We start from the raw sequence: 21,808 nt of genomic DNA, 5'->3' as shown, positions 1-21,808 counted from the left end.
GCCAGGTCCTGTGTATGTTACCTGTCTTGCAGTATCTGTTCCCGTGTCTGTATTGTGTCCTATCTGTGTACTCTAACCTGCAGTCTGTACACGCTCTCTAGCCTGTTGTCTTCTGCCTATCCTGGAGGCTGTATTTCCAGGCCAGTGTGAACACGCTCCTAGCCTGTTCTTTCTGCCTTCTAGGGGCCGCATACCTAGACCTGTTCCTGTATCTTGCCTGTTCTTGTCTGTATACTCTCCTAGCCTGTTACCTGTTTTTCTCCATGTCCGTACCTTCCCTTTTCTTGCAGAATCTGATCCCTTACCTATCTCCTACTCGTTGTCTCTGTACTCCCGTTTGTGAGTTTAGAGTCCACTCGCTACTTCATTGCAAGTATCCTGTGTGTACCTGGTTCTGCCTTTCCCTTCCAGTCTGTTCCGTGTGAACAGAGCCCTGACCACTCCGCTCTGCCTTGCTTGCCGCTTTGGCGGTTCTTGCCTGCTCAGCCCTGTCCACCGCATCTGCGGTTTCGCTTTGCTCAGCCCTGTCCACCGCGTCTGCGGTTTCGCTTTGCTCAGCCCTGTCCACCGCGTCTGCGGTTTCGCTTTGCTCAGCCCTGTCCACCGCGTCTGCGGTTTCGCTTTGCTCAGCCCTGTCCACCGCGTCTGCGGTTTCGCTTTGCTCAGCCCTGTCCAGCGCGTCTGCGGTTTCGCTTTGCTCAGCCCTGTCCACCGCGTCTGCGGTTTCGCTTTGCTCAGCCCTGTCCACCGCGTGTGCGGTTTCGCTTTGCTCAGCCCTGTCCACCGCGTCTGCGGTTTCGCTTTGCTCAGCCCTGTCCACCGCGTCTGCGGTTTCGCTTTGCTCAGCCCTGTCCACCGCGTCTGCGGTTTCGCTTTGCTCAGCCCTGTCCACCGCGTCTGCGGTTTCGCTTTGCTCAGCCCTGTCCACCGCGTCTGCGGTTTCGCTTTGCTCAGCCCTGTCCACCGCGTCTGCGGTTTCGCTATGCTCAGCCATGTCCACCGCGTCTGCGGTTTCGCTTTGCTCAGCCCTGTCCACCGCGTCTGCGGTTTCGCTTTGCTCAGCCCTGTCCACCACGTCTGCCGTTTCGCTTTGCTCAGCCCTGTCCACCGCGTCTGCGGTTTCGCTTTGCTCAGCCCTGTCCACCGCGTCTGCGGTTTCGCTTTGCTCAGCCCTGTCCACCGCGTCTGCGGTTTCGCTTTGCTCAGCCCTGTCCACCGCGTCTGCGGTTTCGCTTTGCTCAGCCCTGTCCACCGCATCTGCGGTTTCGCTTTGCGCAGCCCTGTCCACCGCATCTGCGGTTTCGCTTTGCGCAGCCCTGTCCACCGCGTCTGCGGTTTCGCTTTGCTCAGCCCTGTCCACCGCGTCTGCGGTTTCGCTTTGCTCAGCCCTGTCCACCGCGTCTGCGGTTTCGCTTTGCTCAGCCCTGTCCACCGCGTCTGCGGTTTCGCTTTGCTCAGCCCTGTCCACTGCGTCTGCGGTTTCGCTTTGCTCAGCCCTGTCCACCGCGTCTGCGGTTTCGCTTTGCTCAGCCCTGTCCGCCGCGTCTGCGGTTTCGCTTTGCTCGGCTTTGTCCGCCGCGTCTGCGGTTCCGCTCTGCTCGGCCTTGTCTACCGCGTCTGCGGTTCTGCTCTGCTCTGCTTTGTCTACCGCGTCTGCGGTTCTGCTGTGCTCGGCCTTGACTACCGCACCTGCGGCTTCGAATTTGTCTCCCAGTCTGTACTGGACCCTACCCAGCCTGCGCTCTAGTCTGCCTGTTCCTGTATTCCCCGGTGTGGGGCAACAGCCGTGTCCGGAGACTGACCTGGAGTAGACCCTGGTTCCTCTTCTCGGCTCCTCCCTGGTGCACTGGCATCGTATTCCGTCGTGCGACCTTGGTCGGATCAGGCAGATACTTAGTTACGCCCCTCCAGGCACTCTCCGGTTCATGGCACAGTGGAACCACTAAACACGCACACGCCAGTCAGTCCGGGCATGTGCATTACACCCATCTTTACTGAAAAAAACAGAAATGTAGAAATTTTTCATAAGTATTCAGACCCTTTGCTCAGTATTGAGTAGAAGCACCCTTTTGAGCTAGTACAGCCATGAGTCTTCTTGGGAATGATGCAACAAGTTTTTCACACCTGGATTTGGGGATCCTCTGCCATTCTTCCATGCAGATCCTCTCCAGTTCCGTCAGGTTGGATGGTGAACGTTGGTGGACAGCCATTTTCAGGTCTCTCCAGAGATGCTCAATTGGGTTTAGGTCAGGGCTCTGGCTGGGCCAGTCAAGAATGGTCACAGAGTTGTTCTGAAAGCGACTCCTTTGTTATTTTAGCTGTGTGCTTAGGGTCATTGTCTTGTTGGAAGGTGAACCTTCGGTCAAGTATGAGGTTTCATCCAGGATATCTCTGTACTTGGCCGCAATCATGTTTCCTTCAATTGCAACCAGTCGTCCTGTCCCTGCAGCTGAAAAACACCCCCATAGCATGATGCTGCCACTACCATGTTTCACTGTTGGGATTGTATTGGGCAGGTGATGAGCAGTGCCTGGTTTTCTCCACACATACTGCTTAGAATCATCACCAAAAAGTTCCATCTTCATCTCATCAGACCAGAGAATCTTATTTCTCATAGTCGGGAAGTTCTTCATGTGTTTTTGAGCAAACTCTATGCGGGCTTTCATATGTCTTGCACTGAGGAGAGGCTTTCGTCGGGCCACTCTGCCATAAAGGCCCGACTGGTGTAGGGCTGCAGTGATAGTTGACTTTGTGGAACTTTCTCCCATCTCCCTACTGCATCTCTGGAGCTCAGCCACAGTAATCTTGGGGTTCTTCTTTACCTCTCTCACCAAGCCTCTTCTCCCACGATTGCTCAGTTTGGCTGGACGGCCAGGTCTAGGAAGACTTCTGGTGGTCCCAAACTTCTTCCATTTAAGGATTATGGAGGCCACTGTGCTCTTAGGAACCTTGAGTAATGCAGAAATTCTTTTGTAACCTTGGCCAGATCTGTGCCTTGCCACAATTCTGTCTCTGAGCTCCTTGGACAGTTCCTTTGAGCTCGTGATTCTCTTTTGGTCTGACATGCACTGTGAGCTGTGAGGTCTTATATAGACAGGTGTGGGCCTTTCCAAATTAAGTCCTATCAGTTTAATTAAACACAGCTGGACTCCAATGTAGGAGTAGAACCATCTCAAGGAGGATCACAAGGACATGGACAGCATGTGACTTAAATATGAGTGTCTGAGCAAAGGGTATGAATACTTATGACCATGTGATATTTCAGTTTTTCTTTTTTAATAAATTTGCAAAAAATTCTACATTTCTGTTTTTTTTTCAGTCAAGATGGGGTGCAGAGTGTACTTTAACCCCTTTACCCCCGAGGGTGGTTTGCACGTTAATGACCGGGCCAATTTTTACAATTCTGACCACTGTCACTTTATGAGGTAATTACTCTGGTACGCTTCAATGGATCCCGCTGATTCTGAGAGTAAAATTTCTTCGATATCACTTGCGTCTATTTGTGAAAAAAACGCAAATTTGGCAAAAATTTTGAAAATCTTGCAATTTTCAAAATTTTAATTTTTATGCCCTTAAATCAGAGAGATATATAACACAAAATAGTTAATAAATAACATTTCCCACATGTCTACTTTACATCAGCACAATTTTGGAACCAAATTTTTTTTTTAGTAGGGAGCTATAAGGGTTAAAAGTTGACCAGCGATTTCTCATTTTTACAACAAAATTTACAAAACCATTTTTTTAGGGACCACATCACATTTGACGTGACTTTGAGGGGCCTTTATGACAGAAAATACCCAAAAGTGACACCATTCTAAAAACTGCACCCCTCAAGGTGCTCAAAACCACATTCAAGAACTTTATTAAGCCTTCAAGTGCTTCACAGGAATTTTTGGAATGTGGAAGAAAAAAATGAACATTTAACTTTTTTTCACAAAAATGTTATTTAGACCCAATTTTTTTTATTTTTGCAGGGTTAATAGGAAAAAATGGACCCAAAAATTTGTTGTGCAATTTCCCCTGAGCACGCAGATATCCCATATGTGAGGAAAAACCACTGTTTGGGCGCACGGCAGGGCTCGGAAGGGAAGGAGCACCATTTGACTTTTTGAATGTAAAATTTGCTTGAATAATTAGCGGACGCCATGTTGCGTTTGGAGAGCCCCTGATGTGCCTAAATAGTGGAAACAACCCCCCCTTCCCCCCAGTGACTCCATTTTGGAAACTACACCCCTCCAAGATTTTATCAAGGAGTATAGTGAACATTTTGAACCCAGAGGTACGACACAGAATTTGATAACATTAGGTCATCATATTGAATAAGTTGTCATTAGTCTTGAGTGCAAGTGCTCGCTATTTGAGTTTGCATCGGGTGCTCGGGTATGCACCAAGTATCCCGGGTGCTCAAGTGACATGCTCGAGTCCCTGCCCCGCATGTTTCACGGTTATTAGACACCCAAAAAAAAACATGTGGGGATCGCTCGTGCATGGCAGGCAATCCCCGCAAGTTTTTTTTGGCTGTATAACAGCTGCAAAACATTTGGGGCGGAGACTCGAGCATGTTACTCGAGCACCCGCTATACTCGGTGCATACCCGAGCACCCGATGCAAACTCAAGTAGCGAGCATTTGCGCTCAACATTAGTCGCCATATCATCATTTATTTTTCTTTACTTCTGAAAAAATCCCAACCCTAACCTTAGCCCAACCCTAACCTAACCCTAACCTAACCCTAAACTTAGCCTAACCCTAGTCTAACCCTAGCACAACCCTAACCTTACCCCAACCCTAACCCAACCCTACCCCTAACGCAACCCTAACCCTAACACAACCCTAACCCTAGCACAACCCTAACCCTAGCACAACTGTAGCACCCCGAGGACTCGGCTGCTACAGGGGTATTGCACCTCAGACCAGAGGTGTGGTATTCCACTCCCGGGTAAGGATGGAGGGTGGGACTGAGCTCAGCTTGTTGCATGCACTACACTCATCCCATTTCCGGGGGACAGAACAACGGTACTCCCACCAGATAGATGTGCAGGTACGACAGCGTCTGTCCCTGGCTGGAGTGGGAGGGGGGTAGGAACATCCCAGTAGTGTAGGAGCAGTCAGGGGAGGGACTCTGGGCATAGGAGGAGCCCATTGGTTGCATTGTGACCTGGGCTCGGGTGTCAGAGGGAGTATATAAGGTGGGCACCATCTTGAGACAGGGTCGGTTCTGAGAGAGAGTTCAGCCAGAGAGGGCTGACAGGGAGCTGTGGCTCCGGCTGGGCCCAGCTCCAGAGCCAGGCCTGGAGTGAAGGCCTGAGGCAGAGAGAGGAAGGAGAAGAAGGAACAGGAACACCAAGAGAAGCCCAGAGACGCATGAGTAGAGGGAACCCTGAGATCCCACAAGAGAACAAGAACGGGTGAAGGGTTGGCAGAGAAGGGTACCGGATCCCAAGCTGGTGGAGGCAAATCATCCTTAGCCAGGAACCGGAGGTCGTGGTCAAGCTTTGGCATGACCCCTCGCCACATCCACCAGGAAGGCACGCCACATAGGGTCAGGAAAACCGGAGAGAGGTTTTGCCCCATAAGGCCCGAGGAAGCCGGACATAGGTGGGTCCCTGGTGAGGACGGCCAGTAGGAAGGAAGAGAGGGGAGCTCAGGACCACGCTCTGGAACTGCCTGGGAGTTGGCCGAGTCCCGCACCTGGTGGACGCAGCACGGCTCGGGTGGTCACTCTTGGCCGAAGTGACCGGAGCAACACCTGTGAGTAAAAGCCTTGAAACTGCACCACACGCCTCTGAGCTTCCTTGCTGCACCATCACTACCACTATCATCCACTTCTGCTGCCCTGAGGCCATACCCCTCCCGTTGGGGGTTATACCATCCACGCTGCACATCCGTACCACCGGCCTCAGCGGACTGTCCTACAGCGGCGGCTTCATAGCCGCATTCAACGGGTGGCGTAGTCGAACATTCTAACATCTACTGCTAAAGACTGCCGCTCAGTTTGACTCCCTGGGCACGGACCGGGTCACCGCCACGAGACTACTACCCCCATCTGATCCGGCTCCGGGTAAGCCCCCGTGCGCGCGATGCCGCACGACACAGCAGGCCCAGGGGCGCATCACAACCCTAACCCTAGCACAACCCTAACCTTAGCCCAACCCTAACCCTAGCCCAACCCTTGTCCAACTCTAACCGTAACCTAACCCTAACCTAACCCTAGCCTAACCCTAGTCTAACCCTAGCCCAACCCTAACCCAACCCTAACCCTAGCCCAACCCTAACTCTAGCCCAACCCTAACCCTAGCCCAACCCTAACCCAACCCTACCCTAACCCTAGCCCAACCCTAACCCTAACGCAACCTTAACCCTAACACAACCCTAACCCTAGCACAACCCTAACCCTAAAGTTTATTTTTTACGCCGTTCCTCGTGCGGTATAAGTGATTAGACGTCTTTATTCTTCGGGTCGGTGCAATTACAGTGATGCCAGATTCATATCGGGTTTTTATGATTGACAGCTGTCACACACTAAAAAAAAAATTTTTTTGCAAAGACTAGTTTTTGCATCGCCATATTTTGAGAGCTATAACTTTTCCATATTTCGACTGACAGAGTCATGTGACGGCTTGTTTTTTGTGGGACAAGTTGACTTTTTTATTGGTACCATTTTCAGGCACGTAACATTTTTTGATCGCTTTTTATTATGATTTTTAGAAGGCAGAATAAACAAAAAACAACAATTCAGGAATTGTTTTTTTTTGCCTTTTTTTATGCCGATCTGCGGGTGGTAAAATTGATAAGGCAGCTTTATTCTTCGGGTCAGTACGTTCACAGCGATAATATATATATATTTTTTTAATATTTTGGCGCTTTTACACAATAAAAACTATTTTATAGAAAAAAGAATTGTTTTTGCATTGCTTTATTCTGAGAGCTATAATTTTTTTTATTTTTTGGCTGATGTAGCTGTATGGTGGCTTTTTTTTTGCGGGACAAGATGATGTTTTCAGCGGTACCATTTTTATTTACATTCGTCTTTTTGATCGTGTTTTATTCCATTTATTGTTTGGCGGTATGATGATAAAACATTGTTTTATGTTTCGTTTTTTTATTTATTTTTTATACCGTGTTCACTAAAGGGGTTAACTAGTGGGACAGTTTTATAGGTCAGGTCGTTCCGGACGCGGCGATACCAAATATGTGTACTTTTATTGGTGTATTTTTTTTTTTTCATAAGATTATTTATATATTGGTACAATATATATATATATATATATATATATATATATATATATATATATACAGTTATATGAAAAAGTTTGGGCACCCCTATTAATCTTAAGCTTAATGTTTTATAAAAATTGGTGTTTTTGCAACAGCTATTTCAGTTTGATATATGTAATAACTGTTGGACACAGTAATGTTTCTGCCTTGAAATGAGGTTTATTGTACTAACAGAAAATGTGCAATCTGCATTCAAACAAAATTTGACAGGTGCATAAGTATGGGCACCTCACCAGAAAAGTGACATTAATATTTAGTAGATCCTCCTTTTGCAAAAATAACAGCCTCTAGTCGCTTCCTGTAGCTTTTAATGAGTGAAACAACTGAAAATATGTCTTATATTCTAGGTTCTTCAAAGTAGCCACCTTTTGCTTTGATGACTGCTTTGCACACTCTTGGCATTCTCTTGATGAGCTTCAAGAGGTAGTCACTGGAAATGGTTTTCACTTCACAGGTGTGCCCGGTCAGGTTTAATAAGTGGGATTTCTTGCCTTATAAATGGGGTTGGGACCATCAGTTGTGTTGTGCAGAAGTCTGGTGGATACACAACTGATAGTCCTACTGAACAGACTGTAAGAATTTGTATTATGGCAAGAAAAAAGCAGCTAAGTAAAGAAAAATGAGTGGCCATCATTACTTTAAGAAATGAAGGTCAGTCAGTGCGAAAAATTGGGAAAACTTTGAAAGTGTCTCCAAGTGCAGTTGCAAAAACCATTAAGCGCTACAAAGAAACTGTCTCACATGAGGACCGCCCCAGGAAAGGAAGACCAAGAGTCACCTTTGCTTCTGAGGATAAGTTTATCCGAGTCACCAGCCTCAGAAATCGCAGGTTAACAGCAGCTCAGATTAGAGACCAGGTCAATGCCACACAGAGTTCTAGCAGCAGACACATCTCTACAACAACTGTTAAGAGGAGACTTTGTGCAGCAGGCCTTCATGGTAAAATAACTGCTAGGAAACCAGTGCTAAGGAAAGGCAACAAGCAGAAGAGACTTGCTTGGGCTAAAGAACACAAGGAATGGACATTAGACCAGTGGAAATTTGTGCTTTGGTCTGATGAGTGCACATTTGAGATCTTTGTTTCCAACCACCGTGTCTTTGTGCGACGCAGAAAAGGTGAACGGATGGACTCTACATGCCTGGTTCCCACCGTGAAGCATGGAGGAGGAGGTGTGATGGTGTGGGGGTGCTTTGCTGGTGACACTGTTGGGGATTTATTCAAAATTGAAGGCATACTGAACCAGCATGGCTACCACAGCATCTTGCAGCGGCATGCTACTCCATCCGGTTTGCGTTTAGTTGGACCATCATTTATTTTTCAACAGGACAATGACCCCAAACACACCTCCAGGCTGTGTAAGGGCTATTTGACCAAGAAGGAGTGTGATGGGGTGCTACGCCAGATGACCTGGCCTCCACAGTCACCAGACCTGAACCCAATCGAGATGGTTTGGGGTGAGCTGGACCGCAGAGTGAAGGCAAAAGGGCCAACAAATGCTAAGCATCTCTGGGAACTCCTTCAAGATTGTTGGAAGACCATTTCCGGTGACTACCTCTTGAAGCTCATCAAGAGAATGCCAAGAGTGTGCAAAGCAGTCATCAAAGCAAAAGGTGGCTACTTTGAAGAACCTAGAATATAAGACATATTTTCAGTGGTTTCACACTTTTTTGTTCAGTATATAATTCCACATGTGTTAATTCATAGTTTTGATGCCTTCAGTGTGAATGTACAATTTTCATAGTCATGAAAATACAGAAAAATCTTTAAATGAGAAGGTGTGTCCAACCTTTTGGTCTGTACTGTATATATATATATATATATATGTATATATATATATATATATATATATATACAGTGCCTACAAGTAGTATTCAACCCCCTGCAGATTTAGCTGGTTGACACATGCGGAATTAACTTGGCATTGTGACATTTGTACTGTAGATCAGCCTGGAAGTGGGAAATGCACTGCAGCAAATTTTTTTTTTTTTTCTTTTAAAAACTTTAAAAGTTAATTCAGAGTGTCATTTATTATTCAACCCCTCAAACCACAAGAATTCTGTTTGGTCCCCAAAAGTATTAAGAAGTAGTTCAGGCACCAAGAATAATGAGCTTCACATGTGTGGATTAAAGATCTCTTTTGCCAGCCTTTTCTGACTATTTAAGACCCTCCCCAAACTTGTGAACAGCACTCAGACATGGTCAACATGGGAAAGACAAAGGAGCATTCCAAGGACATCAGAGACAAGATCGTGGAGGGTCACAAGGCTGGCAAGGGGTACAAAACCCTTTCCAAGGAGCTGGGCCTACCTGTCTCCACTGTTGGGAGCATCATCCGTAAGTGGAAGGCTTATGGAACTACTGTTAGCCTTCCACGGCCAGGACAGTCTTTGAAAGTGTCCTCCCGTGCCGAGGCCAGGCTTGTCCGAAGAGTCAAGGCCAACCCAAGGACAACAAGGAAGGAGCTCCGGGAAGATCTCATGGCAGTGGGGACATTGGTTTCAGTCAATACCATAAGTAACGTACTCCACCGCAATGGTCTCCATTCCAGACGAGCCCGTAAGGTACCTTTACTTTCAAAGCGTCATGTCAAGGCTCGTCTACAGTTTGCTCATGATCACTTGGAGGACTCTGAGACAGACTGGTTCAAGGTTCTATGGTCTGATGAGACCAAGGTCGAGATCTTTGGTGCCAACCACACACGTGACGTTTGGAGACTGGATGGCACTGCATACGACCCCAAGAATACCATCCCTACAGTCAAGCATGGTGGTGGCAGCATCATGCTGTGGGGCTGTTTCTCAGCCAAGGGGCCTGGCCATCTGGTCCGCATCCATGGGAAGATGGATAGCACGGCCTACCTGGAGATTTTGGCCAAGAACCTCCGCTCCTCCATCAAGGATCTTAAGATGGGTCGTAATTTCATCTTCCAACAAGACAACGACCCAAAGCACACAGCCAAGAAAACCAAGGCCTGGTTCAAGAGGGAAAAAGTCAAGGTGTTGGAGTGGCCTAGTCAGTCTCCTGACCTTAACCCAATTGAAAACTTGTGGAAGGAGCTCAAGAATAAAGTCCACATGAGACACCCAAAGAACCTAGATAACTTGGAGAAGATCTGCATGGAGGAGTGGGCCAAGATAACTCCACAGACCTGTGCCGGCCTGATCAGGTCTTATAAAAGACGATTATTAGCTGTAATTGCAAACAAGGGTTATTCCACAAAATATTAAACATAGGGGTTGTATAATAATTGACCCACACTTTTATGTTTAAAATTTAATAAAATTCAACTGAGCAACATAACTTTTTGGTTTGTAAGATTTATGCTTCTGTTCATAAAACCTACTCTCGTTTGCAGTTTGAAGGCTCTAACTTATTTGCATCTTATCAAACCAGCTAAATCTGCAGGGGGTTGAATACTACTTGTAGGCACTGTATATATATATATATATATATATATATATTTATTTATTTTTTTTTGATTATTTTTTTGATTATTTTTTCATTTTTTTAATATTTTTTTTACAATTTTTAAAAAATTTTTTTTCACTTTCTGACATTTTTATTACTTTTGCACTTTGTCCCACTATGGGACTTTCAATTTTTGTAGCCTGATCGGTTGCATAGCACAGGAATGCAGAACCATCCCTGTGCTATGCAGCCTGTCAGCGCTGCACAGGGAGAAGTTACTTTGGTCGTGCACTGCGCACGACCAAAGCAACTTCCTGCTTCCTGGTGACACAGATGTTGTCATGATGACGTCGGGTCACCATGGCAACATCCGGGACCGGACTCAGACACCGCGGGACGCCCGCAGAGAAGTTAAGTATCGTGCTTACCTCCTCTTGCCACCGGAATGCTGCGATCGATTTTGATTTCGGAGGTTAATGTGCCGGGAGCGGTTCGGGACCGCTCCCTGCACATAGCTGATTGTCACAGCTAACACCTGGTGCTAACACCCAGCAGCGATCTCGCTCGCACCGCTTGTGTGCGGGTGAAATCACCAAGGCGTACTAATACGTATCAGGCCCATAAGGCCCAGGGCACAGATACGTATTAATACACGCTGGGCCAGAAAGGTGTTAAGGAGAAAAAAAATGAACTTTTTAGAATTTACCAAATGGCTGCAATGAAGCAAAGAGTGAAAAATTTAAAGTGGTCTGAATACTTTCCATACCCACTGTGTATATATACATTCCTCAAAAAAATAAAGGGAACACTTAAACAACAGAATATAACTCCAAGTAAATCAAACTTCTGTGAAATCAAACTGTCCACTTAGGAAGCAACACTGAATGACAATCAATTTCACATGCTGTTGTGCAAATGGAATAGACAATAGATGGAAATTATTGGAAATTATCAAGACACCCTCAATAAAGGAGTGGTTCTGCAGGTGGGGACCACAGACCACATCTCCGTACCAATGCTTTCTGGATGATGTTTTAGTCACTTTTGAATGTTGGTTGTGCTTTCACACTCCTGGTAGCATGAGACTGACTCTACAACCCACAGAAGTTGCTCAGGTAGTACAGCTCATCCAGGATGGCACATCAATGCGAGCTGTGGCAAGAAGATTTGCTGTGTCTGTCAGCGTAGTGTCCAGAGGCTGGAGGCGCTACCAGGAGACAGGCCAGTACACCAGGAGATGTGGAGGGGTCCGTAGGAGGGCAACAACCCAGTTGTATATATATACACACCGTATTTTTCAGACTATAAGATGCACTTTTTTCCTCCAAAATTTGAGGAAAGTGGGGGCTGCGTCTTATAGTCCAAACATATGGTGGGGGGGGGGAATGGCAGAGGGGGGTGAGCAGGGCACAAGGGGCAGCAGCCGCCTGCTGCAGCCTACACTGTGCCCGCTACTAAAGAAAATGAATATTCACTGCTCCTCACGCCCATGGTGGGGAGCAGGGTCTATTCCAGCACAGTTTCTCGCTGTGTGAGGACGCATGGCAGTTACGCCATGTGTGGCTCACACAGTGAAAACCCTGAGGAGGCAGAGTGGGACACCGCGATGGAGGAGAGAGGTGAGTATATTAGTTTATTTTTTTTCTGTGCAGTGTGATGGGGATCAGGGGGAAACAAGCATTGCAGGATGAGGGGGGCCATACATAAAAGGATGAAGGGTGCCATACATATCGGGATGAGAGGTGCCATACATACCAGGAAGAGGGATGAGGGGGACCAAGCATACAGGGATGAGGCATGAGGGGGGGCCATACATACAGGGATGAAGGGTGTCATACATACCAGGAAGAGGAATGAAGGTGCCATACATACTAGGATGGTGGATTGGGGTGCCATGCATATCAGGATGGGGATGAGGGCCACGTACAACAGGAAGGAGGGGGCCATTTATACCAGGATGGGGAATATTAACAGAATTGGGGGACATTACCCCTATAACAGTGTCAGCAGCAAACCCCCTTCCCCCTTAACAGGGCATCATGACTACATTTTTTGCTTAAATTTTTTTTTTCTATTTTCCTCCTCTAAAAGATATGGTCATATGGTCCGGTGTGTCTTATAGTTCGAAAAATACGGTATATATAAATATATATATATACACACACACACACACACACACAGTGGTGTGAAAAAGTGTTTGCCCCCTTCCTGATTTCTTATTCTTTTGTATGTTTGACACACTTAAATGTTTCAGATCACAAAACAAATTTAAATATTAGACAAAGATAACACAAGTAAACACAGAATGCAGTGTTTAAATGAAGGTCTTTATTATTAAAAGAAAAAGAAATCCAAACCTACAGGCCCCTGTGTGAAAAAGTGATTGCCCCCTAAACCTAATAACTGGTTGGGCCCTTAGCAGCAACTGCAGTCACGCGTTTGCGATAACTGGCAATGAGTCTTTACAAAGCTCTGGAGGAATTTTGGCCACTCATCTTTGCAAAATTACTGTAATTCAGCCACATTGGAGGGTTTCCGAGCATGAACTGCATTTTTAAGGTCATGTCACAGCATCTCAATCGGATTAAGGTCAGGACTTTGACTAGGTCTCTCCAAAGTCTTAATTTTGCTTTTCTTAAGCCATTCAGAGGTGGACATACTGGTGTGTTTTGGATCATTGTCCTGCTGCATAACCCAAGTATGCTTCAGCTTGAGGTCACGAAAAGATGGCCGGACATTCTCCTTCAGGATTTTTTGGTAGACATCAGAATTCATGGTTCGATTTACCACAGCAAGTCTTCCAGGTCCTGAAGCAGCAAAACAGCCCCTGACCATCACATTTTACTGTTGGTATGATGTTCCTTTTCTGAAATGTTGTGTTACTTCTACACCAGATGTAATGGGACATACACCTTCCAATAAGTTCAACTTTTGTCTCGTCAGTCCACAGAGTATTCTCCCAAATGTCTTGGCGATCATCAAGATACAGGTGCTTCTCACTAAATTAGAATATCATCAAAAAGTTAATTTATTTCAGTTCTTCAATACAAAAAGTGAAACTCATATTATATAGAGTTATTACACACAGAGTGATCTATTTCGAATGTTTATTTCTGTTAATGTTGATGATTATGGCTTACAGCCAATGAAAACACAAAAGTCATTATCTCAGTAAATTAGAATAATTAACAAAAGACGTAGTTAAAAAGGGCGGCACCTCTCTCCCACATCAGTTGTTTACAGAGCACAGAGAGGACCCCCAGGTTACTAACACAAATTTTAACATTTTTAAAAGGAGCTTGCCAGACACACCCTGTGACTAAATATAGGTAATAAATAAATGTGCACACCCATGTGTGAAGGGAGGGAATGTATGGGTGCCGTCATGGGTTCCGAGAAATCCCGTTACCGGTAAGTACGTCTTTCTCTTTCCCCATGACGGCACCACGGAGAGATTTGCAGAGAAGTGTCGTTTAGGGAGGGACCACCGCTTCCAGAACCCTTCTGCCAAAGGTAAGGTCCGAGGAATAGGTTAGATCCAGCCGATAGTGCTTAAAGAATGTAGAAGGGGAAGACCCGGTTGCAGCTCTACATATCTGCTCGATTGAAGCCCCAGCTTTCTCCGCCCAGGAGGCTGCCACTGCCCTAGTCAAGTGAGCTTTTAAATCCTCTGGGGCGGTCTCCCCGCTTGAGGGTTATGCCAGGGAGATGGCGTCCCTTATCCACCTTGCCAGAGTGCTCTTGGAAGCTTTCCGTCCCTTCCGAGGTCCCTGGAAGCACACAAAGAGAGACCTGTCCTTCCTACACTCCCGTGTGGCCTCTAAGTACTGGATAATGTACCTTCTAACATCTAAGGTGTGTAGGACTTCTTCCCCCTTGTTTTTTGGGTTTGAGCAAAAGGAAGGGAGGGTGACCTCCTGCGACCTGTGGAAGAGTGATCCCACCTTAGGAAGGTATGCTGGGTCAGTCCTAAGTGTTACCCTGTCCTCAAGAATTTGCGTAAAGGGGGGCCCTGCTGATAAGGCTTGTATGTCGCTAACCCTACGTGCCGATGTGAGAGGGCTACTAGAAGAGACGTCTTAAGAGATAGAATTTTAAGAGATGCATTCGCTAGAGGTTCAAAGGGACGTTTGGTCAGGGCTGAAAGAACTAAATTTAAGTCCCAAGGAGGAGTATTCTGGGAGGGGATGGGCCTGGACCTGTGAGATGCCTTGATGAATCTGGAGATCCACCTATTCCTGGCCAGGTCGCAGTTATATAGGGCTCCCAGTGCCTCAACCTGAACCTTTAGAGTGCTTGTGGCCAACCCCCGCTCCAACCCCTTTTGTAGGAGCTCTAAGATGGCAGTAATGGGGGCCTCCCCTAATACTTTCAAACTCGTGAATGAGAGGAATTTTTTCCAGGTTTTACCGTAGAGTCTGGTGGTTACGGGTTTCCTACTCTGCAGTAGGGTGGAGATTAAATTGGGGGAAAACCCTCTATCTCTTAAGAGCGCCCTCTCAAAATCCAGGCTGTCAGGTGCAGGTTTGCAACCTGAAGGTGAATGAAGGACCGGTCCCTGAGAGAGGAGATCTGGAATTTCCGGAAGGACCCAGGGGTCGGAGGTGGACATTATCCTCAGCCAGGAAAACCAAGGCCTCTTTGGCCAGAAGGGGGCAATCAGAATTATGTTTGCCTTGTCTTCCCTGACTTTCCTCAGAACCGCCGGAATAAGAGCGATCGGAGGAAAGGCATAAGCTAGCTGGTGGTTCCATGGAATTGAGAAGGCATCTAATGCCGCTGGGTTCCCCTTGGGGTTGATTGAACAGAATATGTCCACTTTTTTGTTTTGCCAGTTGGCGAATAGGTCTATGGAAGGATTCCCCCAAGCCTTCGTGATTTGGTTGAACACCAGCTGATTCAGCTCCCATTCGCCCTGTCTGAGCTGGGTCCTGCTCAGGAAGTCTGCCGTGATATTTTCTGCCCCTTTTATGTGGAGTGCAGATAGGGACTCTAGATTGTTCTCTGCTACTCTGCTACTTGGAGGATGGATTTTGACACTTGTAGAAGAGAATGGGACCAGATCCCCCCCTGGCGATTTAAGTATGCCACCACTACCTTGTTGTCGGAAAAACTCTTACATGGTGTCCCCGTAGAGTGTTTAAGAATTTTAAGAGGGCAAATTTTACTGCCAGAAGCTCCCTCATGTTGGAAGATACCCCTTCCGAATCCTCTGACCAGACTCCCTGAGCTATCTGGTCGTTTAGATGTGCCCCCCACCCCCTGGGGCTTGCATCTGTCGTTAGGACCTGTGACACTGATATTGTCCATGGAACGCCTCTGGCTAAATTGTCCCCCTCTGTACACCATGTTAGGGAAAGCAAGGTTTTTGATGATAAAGTTAGCCGACCTTCTAAGTGCCCTTTTAGTGACCTTTCCGCCCCCAAGATTTCCCATTGTAAGTCCCTGGTGTGCAACTGAGCCCAGCGGACCCCCGGGATGCAGGCAGTCATGGAACCTAGAAGGGACATTGCTCCCCGCAGTGTCATATAGGGATGGTTCTTTACATGGGATACTCGGGCCATCATACTCTGGATTTTCCCTGCCGGGAGACGGCATTCCTGATTCCTCGAATCTAATAGGATACCTAAATACTCTTGCACTTGATCTGGCTCCAACCTGGACTTTTTTAGATTCAGAAGCCAGCCTAAATTCATCAAGGAACCCATGACTCTTGCTAGATGGTCCTTGCAATGGTTGAACGAGTTGCCTATTAATAGCAGATCGTCCAGGTAAGGGATTATTAGGATGTTTTGCTCCCTCAAATGGGCAATTACCTCTGCCACTATTTTTGTGAAGACCTTTGGGGCTATCGCTAACCCGAAGGGAAGAGCCGTATATTGGTAGTGTTTGATTATGCCTTTCAGCGGTATCGCTCAGGAATTTCTGGTAGTCTCTGTGTATGGGGACGTGATAATAGGCGTCCTTCAGATCCAGGACAGCCATAAAACAGTCTGGGAACAACAATTTCACGGACGTTTTTATTGATTCCATCTTGAACGATTGTACCTTTAGAAATTTGTTAAATTTTTTTAGGTTCACGATAGTCCTGAACGTCCTGTCTGTTTTTTTTCCTGAGGAACAGAGGGGAGTAGAATCCTTCGCCTTCCTCCTGAGCGGGGACTTCCTGAAGGACTGCTTTCCCTATTAGGCCTAGAACCTCCTGTTCTAGAGCTAGTTGTTCTACCCCTGAAGACCTCACAAGGGTTATGATGAAATTTGGACGGGGAATGGAGTGGAACTGGAATCTTAGTCCTGATTTTATCAGGTCTAAAATCCAAAAACTGTTTGATATTTTCTCCCAGGCTGGGAGGAAATGGAGAAGTCCCCCCCCCCCCACCTGGGGCTGCCTCTCATATCACTGGGGGGCCTGTTAAACATAAACCCTTTGGCCTTTTTTTTGTCTCCTATCCTCCCACCTGTCCTGGTCTTTGGGGGGTTTCCTGCGCATAAATTTCCTGCTCCGAAAGGACTTAATGAATGAAGTACTGGAGAGGACCGGGAAGCGTTTCTGGTTACCCCCGGCTTTGTCAAGGATATCGTCCAGGGTAGATCCGAATAGGAACTCCCCCTCACAAGGAATGGAGCACAGCCTAGATTTTGTTTGGAGGGCACCCGGCCAGCATTTGAGCCAGAGGGCCCGCCTAGCTGTGTTAGAAAAACTTGGCTGAAGCGTCAGCCAGAAAAGCTGCTGCGCCCTTCATTACTGGGATGGAGCCTATTATGTTATCCCTTGACGTTTTGTTTTACAGTTGCGCTTCTAGCTGATCTATCCAGATCATTAAAGATCTGGCTGTGCATGTGGCTGCCACTGCAGGTTTTAACCCCCCCTCCTGCCGCCTCCCAAGCTCCTTTCAGGAAGGAGTCTTCTTTTTTGTCCATTGGGTCTTTCAGCACCCCCATGTCTTCAAATGGCAGGGAAAATTTCCTAGAGGCTTTGGCTATTGCTACGTCTAACTTTGGCGCCTTCCCCCAGAAGGAGCATACTGGGTCTTCGAAGGGGTATTTTCTTTTAGGCGACAACAACCCTTTCCTTTCCGTTTTTTTCCACTCCCTCTTAATCAGGGAGTGTACCTTATCATTAAGAGGGAAAGATCTCCTTTTCTTTTGTTCCAGGCCACTAAACATCATATCCTGGACTGATTTTTTAGGGCGAGGATCTACGAACCCCATAGTGGACCTAACTGCTTTAATCAAACTATCTGTACCCTCTATAGGGAAACAGCTACGACCCCCATCTCCGGAAGATGATGATAAGCAGGATGAATCGGAGACTACCCCCTCCCTGTCTGAACTACTAGATTCTGATACAGGGGAAAGGTGTCTGTTTTTTTCTCGTTTCTTCCCCCCCTTCTGCAGGGACTTTAAGTCTCAGGTTGAGGATACCTTTATCAGGGATCTGAGCTCTGAAGCGAATTTAGGGGTCTCCTCACAGATTGTCTGTTCAATGCACAAGTTGCAGTCTTTTTTGCCACGTGGTGGGCAGATCCTCTGCGCAAAGCGCGCAGGTCCTGTGCTTGGACTTGCCCGTACTCTTCCTTCCCTGAGAGAGAAGAAAAGAGAGGGGGGGCCCAAGTTACAAGTGAGCTTTCACGAAGATCACTTACCGACCCGTTGTAAGAGGGAATACCGGATTTGAAGAGGATCCCGTTCCAGTAGCTGGGTCTTTCTTCGAGGTTGACGCCACGCTGGAGTCCTTGCCGCGTTGGGAAGACCTGCCAGACCGCCCGCTTCCACCGTCACCTTGGCTGTGTTGGCGTGAAGGGTCACTGGAAGGTCCTTTTGTACGCTTCCCGTGTTTCTGAGGTGATGGTGAGTGGGGGTGCAGGGACTACACCTCCTGTAGCTCCTGCTCGCTCATAGCTGAAGAGTGCCAGAGTGTGCCAGGACACTTCCCCTGTGCTTCCCTGGCAATTTAACATCTATAGGGGTCCGCCCCCCCTCTGGCCTGTCCACTGCTGTGCACCTCCAGCATGGGGGATACCCACCCCCCCGTCAGCGACCAAACATCCGATCTGGGCCCCAGGGGTCAGGCATACTCACTAACCTGAGCCCTGGAAGCCCCGCCATACTTACCAACCTGGGCCCAGACACCACTTGGAGACCGCGGCGGTCCAGTCTTTCCCTACGCTGCGTCTTCCTGCCACACTAGAGGCCCACTGACCCCAGCGGTAGCGCTACAGGACACCGCACCAGCCGAGGCAGGGAACCCCCGCGGCCTGAACCGGTCTGGCCGGGCCTGGTAAGTCCATCTTTCTTCATTTCTTTCTTCTATCTGTAGGTCCCCGTCAAGGACAGGAAACCAACTGATGCGGGAGAGAGGTGCCGCCCTTTTTATCTGTAGGTTTCCTGTCCTTGAAGGGCGGATCACCTCTCTCCGTGGTGCCGTCATGGGGAAAGAGAAAAACACCTGCAAAGGCTTTGTAAGCATTTAAAAAAGGTCCCTTGGTCTGTTTCAGTAGGCTCCACAATCATGGGGAAGACTGCTGACTTGACAAGACATCCAGAAGGCAGTCATTGACACACTCCACAAGGTGGGTAAGCCACAAACGGTCATTGCTAAAGAAGCTAGCAGTTCACAGAGTGCTGTATCCAAGCATATTAATGGAAAGTTGAGTGGAAGGAAAAAGTGTGGTAGAAAAAGGTGCACAAGCAACCGGGATAACCGCAGCCTTGAAAGGATTAAGAAAAGGCCTTTCAAAAATTTGGGGGAGATTCACAAGGAGTGGACTGCTGCTGGAGTCATTGCTTCAAGAGCCACCACACACAGACGTATCCAGGACATGGGCTACAAGTGTCGCATTCCTTGTGTCGAGCCACTCATGACCAATAGACAACGCCAGAAGCGTCTTACCTGGGCCAAGGAGAAAAAGACCTGGACTGTTGCTCATTTGTCCAAGGTGTTGTTTTCAGATGAAAGTAAATTTTGCATTTCATTTGGAAATCAAGGTCCCAGAGTCTGAAGGAAGAGTGGAGAGGCCACAATCGCTTTTTGGAGATGGAAACGTCATTCTCCAGCAGGACTTGGCCCCTGTCCACACAGCCAAAAGTACCAATACCTGGTTTACAAACAAGAGTATCACTGTGCTTGATTGGCAGCAAACTGGCCTGACCTTAAACCCAAAATCTATGGGGTATTGTCAAGAGGGAGATGAGAGACACCAGACCCAACAATGCAGACGAGCTGAAGGCAGCTATCAAAGCAACCTGGGCTTCCATAACCCCTCAGCAGTGCACAGGCTGATCGCCTCCATGCCACATTGATGTAAAATGAGCCCGACCAAGTATTGAGGGCATTTACTGAACATACATTTCAGTGGACCAACATTTCGGATTTTATATATTATATAGGAGTTTCACTTTTTGTATTGAAGAACTGAAATAAATTAACTTTTTGATGATATTATAATTTAGTGAGCAGAACCTGTATATATCATTATCCCCATTCAGTTAATACACATAAGGCCATGTAAAAAGCAAACAACCTAAGAAATTTTTTTATTCATTATTTGAAGCACTTTCCCCCAAAAAAAATATACAGGAGATCTGGTCAGTGGGTTAAAGCTGGGGGTCTGTACAAGATTCAGGACGATTCACTGTACACAATGCACAAAATAGAGAAGACGAGGCAGCACCTGGGCAGCAGAGCTGTCACTCACACATAGTAGAGGCTTCTTTATTACTTAATTGCTTGTATTTGAGGTTAAAATTAACTTTTGTAATTGGGTTATGTAAAAAAAAAAAAATGTTGCAGTTTGCCTTCTATAGCCTGTATGCTGCAATGTCTAGAATGAACTGAGAATCTGTTAGTGAACCCACTATGACGGTCGGATGGGGGTTTTTTAACTTTTTTTCTGAGCCGATTTACGTCCACATTAAAGTTGAATGTGAAAAGAAACAGTCTGTAAAAACCAGACTGTGCAACGATTTTAATGAAACCCAATAACAAATTTTTTTTAGCCCCAAATACATTCATTTAAGGAAAAAAAAATCCCTGTAGGACATCCCCTTTAAAAAGCAAATATCCATGGTTTTCATTGCTGGATACATTTTAGAGAACTGAAAAAAAATTGTGTAAATTGACAAATGAACTTTCTGAGATGTCGACTGTACCGACTATTTTACATTTAATGTTGATCTATTTAATAAATGACAATTCTTACATAGCAATACAGTGCAGAGAGCAGTAAGCGTTTCACCAGGAGTGTGAAATCACAGGGCGTCTAGGGCACTTTACTCCCTCTTGTAAAAGAAAAGAGGCCATTATTATTATTATGAGGCGCCCACAATGTCATGGGTGTCAGACAAGTTGTCAGCAGATTCACCCCCATACAGGTAGACACTGAGCTTGCAGTAAGTAGCTGTAGCCTTAAAGGGAAGCTGTCCGGTCATTCATTCTGCTCCACGGGCAGCTTCAATCAGAGACCTGTCAAACAGATGGACAGAAGCCGACAGGGACCCGCTTCCTTAACTGGTCAGTCATCTCATTCCCCGCTTCTATTTTCAATTCTTTTTTTTGTAAAAACAAATATCTGTAATAATGGAGCCCTGTCTCTGATTCATGCTGCCTGTGGTTGGATGAATCATTTAAAGGGAATCCATCACAAGGTTTTTACTATCCAATCTGACAGCAGTATAATGTAAGGGGAAAAACCCCGATTCCAGCGATGTGTCACTTACAGGGCTGCTTGCTGTAGTTTTAATAAAATCCCTGTTTTATCTGCTGCAGATCTCTGAATGCAGAGCTGTGTATAACCCCGCCCACACCACTGATTGGTAGCTTTCTGTCTGTGTACACAGAAATCTGCCAATCAATGGTGGGGGTGTGGTCATACAGAGCTCAGGAATCCGGAGGACTACATGGCAGCAGGTTTGTTAGTCCTCTAGTGATAAAATCATAGTTTTATCAGCAGATTATCAAAACTACAGCAGTAAAGGACACATCGCTGGAATCAGAGTCTCTGTCTCTACATTATGCTGTTGTCAGAGTAGGTGGCAAAAATCTGGTGACAGATTCCCTTTAAACATATGGAACCCCATCAGGTCAGAAGAACATGTCAGAGAAAGTTCCTAAGGCTGG

This window comes from Phyllobates terribilis, unplaced genomic scaffold (assembly GCF_046119375.1).
Source record: "Phyllobates terribilis strain yellow unplaced genomic scaffold, ASM4611937v1 Scaffold_2__4_contigs__length_985480577, whole genome shotgun sequence".
In the NCBI taxonomy this organism is placed as follows: Eukaryota; Metazoa; Chordata; class Amphibia; order Anura; family Dendrobatidae; genus Phyllobates; species Phyllobates terribilis.
Note: the sequence above shows the minus strand (reverse complement) of the source record.